The 14,551-nt window shown below is 40.0% G+C and overlaps 2 protein-coding genes across 3 annotated transcripts in view; both read left to right on the forward strand.

Annotated features, from left to right (window-relative positions):
• Positions 1–14,551, forward strand: part of rprd1b (regulation of nuclear pre-mRNA domain containing 1B) — a 1,182,184-nt gene that overhangs the window by 1,117,563 nt on the left and 50,070 nt on the right. The gene's annotated exons all lie outside the window — the stretch shown is intronic.
• The window catches only part of LOC114659547 (phosphatidate phosphatase LPIN3-like), a 104,312-nt gene that overhangs the window by 9,691 nt on the left and 80,070 nt on the right, over positions 1–14,551 (forward strand). Inside the window, exon 2 of one of the 2 annotated variants that reach the window (XM_028812098.2) lies at positions 13,539–13,660. The exons of the other annotated variant lie outside the window; for it this stretch is intronic. The gene's annotated coding sequence lies outside the window, so the exon portion shown is untranslated. The remainder of the gene's footprint in view (positions 1–13,538; positions 13,661–14,551) is intronic. 2 annotated transcript variants of the gene reach the window in all.

Below are 14,551 nucleotides of genomic sequence, written 5' to 3' on the forward strand. Positions count from 1 at the left end.
TGCAGTTTGTGTAATATATCTCTAGGTTGGGCCTGTGGCCTTATAATTGTTTTTTCTTTTGTTTCCTATGCTACTCACAGAAGGCAGAAACTTGCATCTTGTTGCCTCGGAACTTCTGCTTTTTGCACCCTTTAAGTTCACATGCAGATTTTAGGCAAATGGTGCTTTGTTTTCATTTCCATCTTCTTCCTATGCAGCTGCAGTTCAGTTCTTAACTAATATGCTGTATATTTGAGTATATTTGTTTTAGCAGGCCATTTTCCTTTCCTTGTTGAAGCATGAGGGCATATCAGTTACTGTTTGTTTTTTCAGGATTAATGTGTTGGAATCTGCTGATCATTCAATGGAAAATGAAGGGTCAGAAAAAAGTCCTGCTCTGGTGTCAGGTTTACACTAAGGCCTAGAGGTATTTCAAATGTTATTCTGTCCCTTTTGTGGTGGAATTTCAGTGTCGTCTTTTAGAGCAGTGCTCCGCAACCCTTTCTCACCTACGACACACCAAAGTTCTTCCTAGAATTCCGCGGCACATCAAAAGCTAAAATATATAGCAGTGGCGTCGCTATAGCGGGGGGGGGGGGGTGTCCGCTCCGAGCGCCAGCTATTTAGGGGCGTCCAAACTACGGTACTTTCTTTTTTTTTTTTGTTCCTTGAGGAGGCGCAAAAAAAAAAATTTCTTTCAGCTTTGGGGCGTCAAATTTTTCACCGCCCCAGGCAACATGATCTCCAGCTACGCCACTGATATATAGATATGAATTTAATACACAAATATTACAATAAATTTTCATTTTTTATTATAAGTATACATTTATTATAAGTATACATACATAAAAACTATACTATATTAACTTTTATGCAGTCTTAATAATTATTATAACATAATGACTGATTAATGTGATACCTGCGCTTGTTTCAATGAACACAAAAGTTTTATATTCGGCTCAATATTTGACAACGCAACCCGAAGTTCTTGGTCAAGATCTTTTAAGCATGACCGCTTATCATTTTTAATTAACACAAGAGTTGTTTGTCTTTTTTGGCGTAACTGGGATGGTTTGAATTTAGATGGCGATTTAGTTTACTGGGTGCCATTGCCTCATTTGATAGCTGATCGCCGCAAATGATGCATTGTGGCTTTGGAGCCGTTTCGTCACCACACCACGAGAATCCGTATCGAATGTAGTCTTCGTTGTACTTCCTTTTCACAATCTTCTTTGGTTTTTTTTTGCAACACTTGTGCTGGGTTCTTCATCATCTGTACGTGAAGACGAATCTTTTCCACGTAAAAATTTATCCATATTTAAAGGGGTATAAAACTAAATATGAATCACACGAAGAACGTTAACCATACACAATTCAGCAACACAACTAATAGTAATGAATGATAACTACTGTCGCAAGACGAGTGAATGCGACGTAGCACGACTAATACGTCAGCTTGAATTGAATCTAGGTGAAGGCACGGAGCGATCTGCCTATCAAAGCATACTGCGGAGTTGTCTGGCGACTACGTAGGGCCTACGTCGTAGGCGACAGGCGATGGGATTTATTATTTCAGAGAAATGACACATAAAATTTTGAAACCTTTAAAAGGCTATTTACGCAAATATTTCATTGCACGGATTCTCGTTATTGTGTTTCTAAGGAGGACCGTTGAAATATTATTTAGTTAGAAAATTGTCTTATTTGACAGCGTCACACCTGTATCGGCTCAAGGCACACCAGTGTGCCGCGGCACACCGGTTGCGGAGCACTGTTTTAGAGGACAGAGTGGATGTTATAAATTAATATAAGAAGCACTACAGGTATTCTAAATTTCACCAAGGAAACCAAAAGAACTTGTTTTTTCACATTTGGTATTACAGTACTTTGGCATGCTGATGCATTGGTAAGCAGTGCTACATTGCAGCTGTACAAGGTTGGATTTGGATTCTGGCCTAGTTCAGATTCAAGTTCATATTATCATTCATAGGCATGTACGAAATATACTGACTGTTCATGATAGTGGACAAATAGTTAAACATGGAACTTACCTTGAAATCTATGCATCATTCATATCCCAAAAATGGTTTGTCCCAAAATGTATGGTGTAGGTTTGCCTGTTCTCCACATGTCCACATGGACTTACGTGTAGCTTAAAAGTGCAGTAAGAAAATGACATTAAACTACTAGGGGACTTTGCCCCATGCACGCTTCGCTCGTCCACCCCCTTCCCTAAACCCCTGGGGTGCACTATGACACAGCCACTTCACGTCTCTGCCACTTGCATTGTGAAGGGTGCTGAACGCACGCTAAGGAGATGTGATTGGATCAGCTGCTGGTTTGCTGCTACGGAGCTGTGTGTTGATCATTTAAAAGCCTGTACAGCAGCTGTCCTTTTGTCTCACTGCCTTGTCTCGCATGACGTTAAAGTGTCTCAGAGAAAATCACATATTGTCTCCTTCCAAGCCTTCTAAGATTTTTATTTATAATAGAGAGCTATAAAGGTATAAATAATTGCTAGCAAGAAATAGACCACCGGGTCCCCTGCAGTATGCCTATCAGATGTTATGTTATGTTGCCCAGCGAAATTACCTGTGTGCTCTATAAGACTTATTTTTACCTGTACAAAGCTGGACAGCACTTTTTTTTTTCTTCAGTACCATCGTGCCATCCCTGCTAAACAGTAAGCTCAGCGATATGCAGGTGGACAAGTCTGTGGTGTCCTGGATAATGGACTATTTATCTGGCGGATCACAGTTTGTGAGACTCAAGGACTGTGTCTCTGATATGGATGTGAGCAACACTGCAGCACCACCAGGGACAGTCCTGTCTTCTTATTGTGTATTGATAAAGGGGTTGAGACAGAGGAGAGGAGAGGAGTCGGGTGGAAAAGCTTGTTTCTTGGTGCAGAGAAAATTGTCTGCATATTAACATCATCGCACCAAATAGCCTCTATGTCTGGTCATTATTCAATGAGTAGATATAGAGGTGGACCACTTCTTCAAGTACTTGGTGGGTCAGTTGGACTGGTCTTGGAATACAGAGGACCTATATAAGAAAGGTCATAGCAGCCCCTTCTTCCTTAGAAAACTGTATTCCTTTATATGGATAGTGACAATCTTCACATCTTCTTTGACTTTGTGATGGCCAGTGCAGTCTTCTATGCTATGATGTGCTGGGATTGTAACATCACTTCAAGAGAGGCCCACTGAATCAACATGTAACTGCCGACCTCTTACCCAGCCAGCAGCTACACTACCAAGACCTGTGGCCAGGATAAATTCCTGAGGTGAATTTACATATACCAAGCCGTACCTCTAACAAATAATTTTTTCCCCTCAATCGACGGTTTAAACACAAGCACGCAAAAGCAGGTATGTCAAATAAGTGAATAAATATATTAAATGGAACACAACAACAAAACACTACTGCACATTCCCCATGTAGAAAAAATATATATATGTACAGTATATCCCTCCACCAAAGCAGCAATGTGAAAACACCATATATACAATAACAAACCCTCCCTTGCCCTTGTAACATATAACACACACAACACAAATAACAATGAATGAATAAGGAAATGACAGTGATTGTGAACTTGAATCCGGGTATATTACTGTCCTGAATACGGATGACTGGTCAACAAAGAATTGATGCGTTTGAATCTCACGGAAAAATGGAACAATCTCACCGTGTATCCTCGGTGTATGGTGGATAATGAAGTCCAACCCCGGGGTCTCTGGCGATGATTGAACTGAAGTAAATCTGGCGGAATGAAAAACAAACTGGATACAAAAGCGCGATGTGAAAAATAGCAGGTAATGGTGGTTCGTTGTCGTAAAATGAAATCTCCGTCTTTCTCCTTCCTCCTTCCTCTTTTCCCTCCTGATTGTTTAATTAGTAAAGAGCCAGATGTAATTGATTGTGAACCGGTGCTTTCCATCTTGGGGCTGCGAGCTTTCTCCCTCATCCGTCCCCTCTGTATTTATGGGGACAACATTCACGGACGCACACATTATATACAGCAAACAGGACGATGGAAACAAAACGCACTCAGCACAAAAATTGAAACACTATTACTATGTTGCCCCTCTACAAACAAACTAATTAAAAGGGACACACTCTGGGGCCCCTGGACGTGGTAAAGGAGGAGAGAATTAAAACAAAACTGAGTGTCATCATAACCAATGCTGCACGTCCTCTCTCTGACCCACTAACACTGAGCACTTTCAGCGAACAAATTATTCAGAAGAAGTGTGTCAAGAAATGCTACAGTGGCTCCTTTGTACCAACAATAATACGTCTGCATAACACGTGACTGGCACTGGATCTGCCAAGTCAGAACTTTTTTTAATTTTTTTAGTTTATAGTCATTTTGGTGCGCATTCAGACTAAAAATTGTATATATATTTATTTTCTTGTTTATCTACCTATGTGTGTTTCTTTTTTTTTTTTTTTTTTAAAAAGCCAGATTTCCTTCTGGGACAAATAAAGGTTTATCTATCTACCTGCTTGCCAAAAAAAAATAAAGAACATATAAAGAATACCTTAAAAAGTTCCTTAAAATGGTCAACTGTTTAGCCTAGAAGTAATGACAGGACAGGGTGATTCAGTGGTCAGCAGTCCAGCCCAGTAATAGCTCAGTGTTTGGCTGCCATGGCGTGTTACGTGATATCAGCATTGCAGAGGTCAGTCTCAGGGAGATGAATAACTAGAGAGTAAAAGAAAAATGAGTGAAGACATTACCAGGTGGAACACATGCCTCATATTTGTGCTTTTCCAATATACTTCAACAAGTAAAAGGTCACTTCACTAATGCAGTTTCATAAACTGTACCTAAAAAAAGCTGGGAGACCTGCAATTGTGGCTTAACAAGCAAAGAATAAGGGGATATGGGGGTCTTCAGTTTAACTCTGCTGCATTAAACATGTGTTGCTTTGCTATAAATACAGTCCTACCTCAAACCTGCCACTCCTGGCTGACCTGGTTATTATTTTAACTTTTTATTTTATATAAGGAAATGAGGTGAGGGGGTCATTGCTTGTTCCAACATATAAAGGTGTTAATGAGGAAATCCCCCTCAGAGAAACTCATATTTTCCATCTGTCCCATGATGCATGGTCACAGCATTCCTTCCATCTTATCGTGCAGCTTCTATGCTGGTGTCGTGGGTATTTTTCCAGCCTGATGGATTCAGCATAGAATCCCACCCTTGGTTTATAGGGTCATTACTGTCACATGTACAGAGTACAGTGAGCAAAATTCCTACTTGCATTAGCTAAATAACACAATATGCCATGTCATCAGAAAGTCTTCAAACCCCTTCGCTTATGTCACATTTTTTTCAGCCTTGTGCTAGAATCACTTACATTTATTTATTTTTTCCTCAACAGGCAACATTCAAAAACAAAAATAAGATACGGATATGTCTGTACTTTGTTCTGTTCAACTTTCCCTTAGCCCTGACCAGCCTCCCACTTCCTGATGTTATTACACAGGTGATGAGTGGTGCCTGGCTTCCTCCAAATTTTTTGCTTAGAATTGAGGCCGACCACTTCAGTCTTGGTTTCATCAAACCAGAGAATCTTTTCTTGTCATAGTCTGAGAGACCTTTAGGTGACTTTTTACAAACTCCCAAGTGGGTGTTCATGTGTCGTCTGGCCAATCCATCATAAAACCCTGATTTGTGGAGTTGTTGGTGCAATTAAAAAATCAGAATACAGCTGTTTAAACCTAAAAGAAGCAATTAAAGGTTCAAAATCTTAATGAGCAAGATAACTAAAGTGAAGCAGAAGTGTTACTTGAGCAATAAGTGCTTCTTATTAAGCAATTGGGTTGGAACAAAAACCTGCAGCCACTGTGGCCCCCCCAGGAATGACTTTGCCCACCCTTGCTCTAGGAAGTTTGTGGTTGTTCCAAACTTATTCCTTTTAAAAATTATGGAGGCTACTGTGTACTCTTGGAGCCTTCAATGATACAGAATTTTTTGAAAATTCAGTTAGGTTTGAAAATTCTATGTTTCAATGTAGGTGTTTCATAAAGGTTGTCATTTGCACTTGAGATTGCTACCGTATATATCTACAGAAAACCTGAAGACTCATGGGATCAGTTATAGTTAGTTTAGTTGGATTTGTAGTGTTGTATTTAATAGTCACATCACAGAGCTCTTTAGATTTTAAACATCTTAAGGTTCCTTATTGTATCGCAATAAAATGTACAGAAAATCGGATGGGAGATTCTTTTTAATTTTCACATTATAAAGTGGATGCCTTGTATTCCTTGTGCTGTGGCTACACCCAATTTAGTAAATACGCACTTAATAAATTTGAATAGGCCTGCCGGGTTTTCTTCTGTTCTTGTGCCAAAAATTATGAAACACCACAAAAAGGGGCAGCTGCTTTTCAGATGGGAGTGGTGTTTTATGGTATGCTAATTTTTGTGTTGCATTGGAATTGTTATATGTTTAAAAATGCATACAGTGGTTTGGCTTGTATGTGGAAGTGCACTGTACAAAAGTACATTGGTTTGAATTCATTTTGTTGTACCTGCCACCAGAATGGTAAGTCCAGTCCAGGGTTGGTTGGTTGGTTTTTGCTCTGATAGACTTCAGCCCTGCATTTCTTGTGATGGAATGAGAATGTTTGGAAGCTCCAGTGTAATATGGTTTTAGTTTTGTTCATTTGAAGATCCGGGATGTAGTGTATGCTCTCTCTGCTGCTGAATTAATTTATATTTAAAGAAGCATTTGATTTTTTTTTTTTTTTATAGCTTGCAGCAGGCTGTGATGATTTGCTTGATTAGAAGATAATCTGTCATCGGAGTTTCTAAATCAGACTAACTAGTAAAACTGGCCTCCTGTTAAGATGTTAGTTAGGTAGTGTGGCCATGTGGTGAGGTTTTGAAACTTAACGCTGCATCCACACTACTATACTTTTATGTTTTTTTAAAACCAATATTCATCCACACTAACATTTCCACATTGTTTACAAAAATATCTCTTTCCACATTAAATGACCGAAAACACATGTGACGTAGACAATCGCCTACACTGGGTGGAAAAATGTTTTAAGTGGTAGTAAGCGGCTGGCCAAGGAATTTATCACAAAACTGTAACGACTGGTAAATTATTTGCCTTTTGTGCAAGTATGTAACATTTAACCTGTGAAAAAACAATTTAGATGTGTTGTAATGTGGTCTCACAATTCACCAAAGAAAACCATACAAGGAATGAGATGTTGTATTGAGCAGGATCCTGTCAGGGAAGAGATACATAATAAGTGCAAACACATTGGAGTGCAATTAGAATCTGCATTTTCAGAAGTCTACTGTTGTTTTTATTTTTTACCCATAATTCAGAGCCAAGATGGGATTTTCAGAAGTATACGGCTCTGAAGAGCATTTTCAAAAGTCTCAGTTTTTGGGGGATAAAAACCTCCAAAATAATTAAACAAGCCTGTCTTTGACCTGCCTGCTTCGTGCTTGCTGTTGTACTTTGTTAGCTATTCTCACCCTGTGGCGGTCTTAGTAACTGACCTATATATTCCTATTGATCCTTGTCAGAACAACAAGCCATAAAAGTAGTCCTGAAAAACCACCAAACTTTGCTGCATTATTATTATTATTTTAATTCTTCTGTACGTCTGCAAAGCATGAATCATTTATGACAATGTTACATGGAGCAATTTTAACAATCCTCATAAGAAAATGACTTAACACTAGAATTACCAGAGCCTACGAAAAAACTCGTAAATCCGTCCCACCTTAAATCGCGTCTTAAATCCGTTTGCACCTCTCCGCCAGAGTCTTTTGTCATCTAAATGTGCTGATAAACACAAGCTACTAGCAGCCAGCTATTCCATCCCCCCACCGACTTAGAACGAACTTCTCCTAGCTCATGCCTTGCCCTGATTTGATTACAGTATCTGGGATTGAAGTGGAGTTTTAGAGTGGAAATAATATAGCGTTATTTGGAATACACGCATTTCATGTGGGTTCCGTTTCTATAGTAGTCTGTGCAAACACATTTTTAAAACAGAAACGTTTTTCATATTCTAATAGTAAATGACAAAATGTAGGCATAAACTATATAACGTATGAAGCCTGAAGTCCATATATCAAAGAAACACTTTCACAAAAGGTACAAATAAGAGAACACGCGCGCTTTTATTCAAAAATATAACTGCACAAAAAAAAAAAAGCCACGTTAGCATGCCACATTGACACTCTTACTACAACCGCCGCGGTGGCGTAATGGTATCAGCTCCTGACTGGGAATCAGAGGGTGGCGAGTTTGATCCCGCACGGCTCCACTTCGAGAAGTGAACTGCTCTTATTCTTACAATTTTAGAATAACAACATAAATTTGATTTCAGTCTGTAACAGCCGGTGTAACTTATGATACTGGTAAAGGTTAGCTTTTTTTTTTTTTTTTTTTTTTTTTTTTTAATTGGTGGTTGATACGACAGCTTGCGTGGTGCAATGCTAAGAACTGCTGATTACAAGTGAGATACGAAGAAGGCAGCTTCGTCAGCGTTTGTGTGTCAGAACCCTTTGGGGGGGGGGGGGGGGGGGCGGTTTGTATGCATCGTGGTACACTGCAGACCTATAGCGTGTCTTTATGTCAGATGGGGTTGTATGGATTGATTCTGAATGCGACTGCGAGAATGAAAAGTGAATTAAAAACCCACATGAAATGCGTGTATTCCAAATAACGCTATATTATTTCCACTCTAAAACTCCACTTCAATCCCAGATACTGTAATCAAATCAAGGCAAGGCATGAGCTAGGAGAAGTTCGTTCTAAGTCGGTGGGGGGATGGAATAGCTGGCTGCTAGTAGCTTGTGTTTATCAGCACATTTAGATGACAAAAGACTCTGGCGGAGAGGTGCAAACGGATTTAAGACGCGATTTAAGGTGGGACGGATTTACGAGTTTTTTCGTAGGCTCTGGTAATTCTAGTGTTAAGTGAGTTTCTATTTAGAAAATTAAGTTTGCTGTGCGTATTTCCATCCATCCACTTTCTCACTCATTATGCTATTCAGGGTTACATAAAGTCATTGTCCGCATGGTGGGGACCAATCTTGGACATTTGTCTCATCTGTCGTAGCACACACTTGTGTACAAACCGACACCCACTAACACCAGGCCAGTCTGGAGTTGTCAAGTTACTCTGGCTTGCACAACTTGGGAATATAGGAAGAAACCCCATGCAGTTACTGAATCTGCAAACTCCACACAGCCTGGGCCCGAGCTGAGCGACGGCTGTTAAAACCACTGCGCTGCCAAGCCTCCCCCTCATAAACACAATGAGCGCAATAATTCAGTAATCATTCACTAATCCAGAGTCGGTCACTTTGAAGTTTTTATTAATGTAGTGGTCGATAACTTATGTCACTTTTTTTTTATATATCTTGAAATGACCGTGGAATACAGGTTTAGTTAGTGAGACCACATCTACAACAGATTTCCTGGACAGAGTTATGAGAAAAGCTACAAGATATATGGAGATTGTAAGAGCAGATTGTTTCAGTCTATGACAATGGAGACTGAAAAGTTTTTCTTTAATAGCACAGCTGGAAGTTTTGGTTAAGACTTCATTTTGTACAGTTGTTCAAGGCAGTTGTCTAGCAGTGTGTCTGAGAATAGCTTAACACCGGGTCCTTAAATCTCTAGAGTTGTTTTGGAAATTGTAAGTGGATAGGAATTGATGGGCTATGTTTGGATGAATAGCCTGTTCTCATTTTACATTCTTGTGCTGTTATGGGTGAGGTGAATTAATAGCATGAACATCTGAATCAAGCAGCATTAATGCATCTGTCACATTAAATGCTGCAGTGTAAGTAGAAGTGCACGGATCAGTCATGTCGTGGCCATCGTTTATCTGGGGATTTTGCTACATTTAAGGCTGCAATTGAAGCTCAAGAGATTAAACATCATGAACTGAAGGCATACAGAAAAATGTACATTGTACAAGAATTAACTTTACATTTTGTATATTAGTAAGTGTAAATACTCTGGCATGGCATTTCCCCTAGATAGTTCCATTTGAAGTGTTTCGGATGTCAACTCTGTACCTGTTTTCTTGAAGTAATCTTGGTGAAAATCTTTCTCAATGCATTAATTTCACTGAGCCCATTGATCCCCATACAGGGTCACTGTAGGGTCACCATCCTGGCAGTACTAAGCGTAAGGCAAGGACCAACCCTTGTCCAGTTCAAGCAGGGTCATTTCCATACTGGGTCAGTTATGGACTCCAACTTAACCGCTTTGTCTGTTTAAATGCCCTCAGCTATTTTCGGACACCCTTTGTAGATAGATACTTTATTAATCCCAAGGGGAAATTCACATACTCCAGCAGCAGCATATTGATAAAAACCAATATTAAATTAAAGAATAATAAAAATTCAGGTATAACAGACAGTAACTTTGTTTAATATTAATGTTTACCCCCCCAAGTGGAATTAAAGAGTCGCATAGTGTGGGGGAGGAACGATCTCCTCAGTCTTGTCAGTGGAGTAGGATGGTGACAGCAGTCTGTCGCTGAAGCTGCTCCTCTGTCTGGAGATGATACTGTTCAGTGGATGCGATGGATTCTCCATGATTGACAGGAGCCTGCTCAGCGCCCATCACTCTGCCACAGATGTCAAACTGTCCAGCTCTGTGCCTACAATAGAGCCTGCCTTCCTCACCAGTTTGTCCAGGCGTGAGGCGTCCCTCTTCTTTATGCTGCCTCCCCAGCACACCACCGTGTAGAAGAGGGCGCTCACCACAACCGTCTGACAGAACATCTGCAGCATCTTATTGCAGATGTTGAAGGACGCCAGTCTTCTAAGGAAGTACAGTAGAGTCCCGCTAATCCGAACTAATTGGGACCGAACCCTGTTCGGATTAGCGAAAATTCGGATTAGGCGGAGTTTTGTCATATAATACCATATATTGACTTTATGAGGCGTATTGAGCGTCTGATGTGTCAAGAATTAAAGGTAAGAAATTACGTATTCTAGTACACTGCAATTTAAACTGCACTGTAGTGTGACTGTGATCGGAGGTAAAATTGATATGACGGGCGGTACGTGAGTAGTAGCGGAAGGGCAGTGACCTAGACCCCCTGCCTAGAACTACGCATTCCTCTTGATTTCCGTTCCCAAACTAAGAGTCACTGAGTCAGTGTGCCACCTGCTACTGCTGAGTGATGTATTTTGTGCAATGTTATTGTTCGTGTGCGCGCACTTGCCCTGTGTTTTGTGAGTCCTTGTGAGTGGTGTGTAGTGTGGTTTCTTTACATTCTGTGCTTGTCCCTGCTGTTAATCATCATGGCAAGCAAACGTAAACATAAGTCGTGTACATTAAAAGAAAAACTGGAAGTGTTGAAAAGACTTCACAAAGGTGAAAGTGCCACTCAGTTATCGAAGGAATTTGGTGTTGGGAAAGCAACAATTTCCGATTGGAAAAAGAACAGAGGTAAAATTGAGCAGTTTTGCACTACCACAAGTGAAAAAACGATTGAAAAACGTAGCAAGATGACAGTGTCTTCTTACGAAAAATTGGACGAAGCACTTTTCTTATGGTTTACACAAGAAAGACAGAAAGGAATCCCTATCACTGGCCCTCTAATTCAAGAAAAGGCGCTTCAATTGAACAAGCTCATGGACGGTGACGTATCATTTACGGCTAGTTGTGGTTTCTTAGACCGATGGAAGAAAAGACACGGAATCAGGCAGCTTACAATAACTGGGGAGAAATTGTCAGCGGACAACGAAGCAGCTGTTGAATACCTTGAGGAGTTCAAATGCATCATTTCTTCCTACTCACCCCAGCAAGTTTACAACGCAGATGAGACAGGACTTAACTTTAAAGCATTGCCTACCAAAAGTCTTGCATCACAAGAGGAACGATCTGCACCAGGGTTTAAAATGGATAAACAGCGCCTAACTGTGTTGGCCTGCAGCAATGCATCTGCCACAAATAAGCTTCCACTGATGGTTATCGGCAAATTGGCAAAACCACGCTGTTTTAAGAACATGAACATGAACTCTCTCCCTGTTTTTTACAGAAATCAAAAGAAAGCTTGGATGGATCGTGCCTTGTTTAAAGAATGGTTTGACAAGCAATTTGTGCCAAAAGTAAAGGCGTTTAACAAAGAAAATGGATTGCCTCCTCGTGCTTTGTTACTTATAGACAATGCTCCGTCACATCCAGAAGAAATGCAACTTGTTTGCGATGATATCAAGGCTATTTTTCTCCCACCAAATGTCACATCAATTTTGCAGCCAATGGACCAAGGGGTTTTGCAGGCTTTGAAACAGAATTATAGAAAAATGCTTCTTTGTAGCCTACTTGAAGATAATGAAGAGCTAACAATTTTGGATAAACTCATGAAAATGAACATCAAAGATGTTATTTACTGGGTTGCTGAAGCTTGGGAAAACACATGCAAGGAATCCTTACAGAAGTCTTGGAAAAATCTCTGGCCTGAGCTAGAGTTTGTCCAAACAGTTTTCCCGCCGACAAAAGAAAATTGCGAACTTCTTCAATTGGTGAAAAGAATGCCAGGTTGTGAAAATGCAGAAGAAGAGTGCGTGGAAGAGTGGACGGCCGTTGACGACTGTGGCCATGAAGAATACACAGATGAGGACATTGTGGCAGCTGTGCAGGGAACGTCAGCTGATCTCGACGCAGACGACAGTGAGGAGGAAGGGGACGCGCCGACTGATGTTGTTCCACACACTGCCGCAGCCAGTGCCCCTGATCTCGCTTTGCGCTACGTTGAGCAACACGCCGATGCAACCCCAACAGATGTTATGTTTATGCGGCGTTGGCGAAACATTGCTTCTTCAAGCCGTTTCAGTTCGTTGCGTCAGAAGGACATCACTGACTTTATCTCTTAGATAATGGTTTGCTTTTTACGTTTTGTGTAAATGCTGTACAGAACATGGATTCTACATATGTGAGTAAATTCGAACTTGTTTCAATTTTAAGTAAGGCTGTATTTTGGATTTTTAGTTAGACAGCGAAATTGAAAAATTACAAGTTTCTTAAATGTACATTAAACGTATGACATAACTTGAAAAAACTTGTTTTCTTTACTTTTTTTTTCCCTAGTCCTGTTCGGATTAGGCGGATTTTCGGATTAGCGGGACTCTACTGTATAGTCGGCTCTGTCCTCTCGTGTACAGAGTATCAGCCCTTTGTAAGCAGGGCTGTCAAACTCACAGCCAACAACGACTCACTTAGAGTAACAAGAAATTACAGATAAAGCTGGCTTGTTGGTTCATTTTATACTTTGTTTCAGTATTGACTGTATAGTATATTTCTTATTTTTCAAAGCGATCTTATTCCATTTGTCAGTTAGACAACATTTCTAGTTAATATGTGTTAAGTCCTGGCACTTTTGTGTGCAGTATGTCTGTTTCCCCACAATAAAAGTTTCCTTATGTCCTTAATTCCTGAGCCATTCTTGCTTTAGCTTCTTTGTTCTGAGGCTTAGAATTTCACTTCATGCTTTATTAATTCATATTTTTTGTATGGCTGCGGCTATTTTGTTTCCTGTTGCTAGGACACAGTCATCCCTTGGCCAGAGATAAGCCCCCCTGGAAGAAACACTGTGTGATGTCATTGGCACAACACAACTTAAGCCAGCAGCGCATCGTAGCAGACAACCAAAACTGAGTAATAAATGTGAGCTTTTCCTTTTGAACTTTACATGTTTGACTTGAGCACTGATATTTTTGAACAAGTTTTGTTTAATGTTCTGGTTTTGGCTTATGATCACTTTAACTTGGGTCTCGACTTTTCAGATTTTTGTCTATTTGTTAAGATTAGATTCTTTGATCTTTGTCTTCCTGATGTTTTAACTTTTTGCCTGTTACCTTCATTGTCATCTCCTGATTATCTTCTTTTGTTTTCTTCTTTGTTAGAACAATATGTGCTAGTTAATTAGGGTGCTAAAATATTTTACTGTTTAACAGTGGGCAGTTTGTGTTTTTCTTTCATTACCATTAGTGTCCTCTTGGTGGTCAAGGAAAAGATGACATGTAGAAGAAAATCATTTTCAACATCAATGAAAGCATTTTAGGTTTTGTCCCGGATATGAAAGACAGAATTCAGTGTTTTATTTGCTACTCCCTTTTTGTCTTATAGAAGTAGACATTTCAGAGTGATGCATTATAACAGTATAAGTGATAATTGGTGAAAAACAGGAAAAAGTACTGCAAGTCAAAGCAGCTCTTACAATACGAAAAAAAAAAACATTCACCAATATCAGCAAATCAAGCTCCGATTGCATAGGAGTAAGTTACATCATCTGTTAAATGAGTGTGACATCATCACCTGCCTGGTTAAAAGAAAGTATACGAAGGCCTGAGTTGTCTGTAAGTTCAGCTGCTTGCAAGGTTACTGCATTAGTTGATAATGAGCATGGGAAGGGCGCTATATAAATAAAATGTTGTTCTATTATTAATGTATATGAACATCAGGCTGCAGTTTTCACTGCACTTGGCATTGCTTACTGAGCAGTATTCTTGCAAAGGGCTGAGGTTATCCTCAACGTGACAGAAGGAATACGGCCGT

Source organism: Erpetoichthys calabaricus, chromosome 10 (genome assembly GCF_900747795.2).
Source record: "Erpetoichthys calabaricus chromosome 10, fErpCal1.3, whole genome shotgun sequence".
In the NCBI taxonomy this organism is placed as follows: domain Eukaryota; kingdom Metazoa; phylum Chordata; class Cladistia; order Polypteriformes; family Polypteridae; genus Erpetoichthys; species Erpetoichthys calabaricus.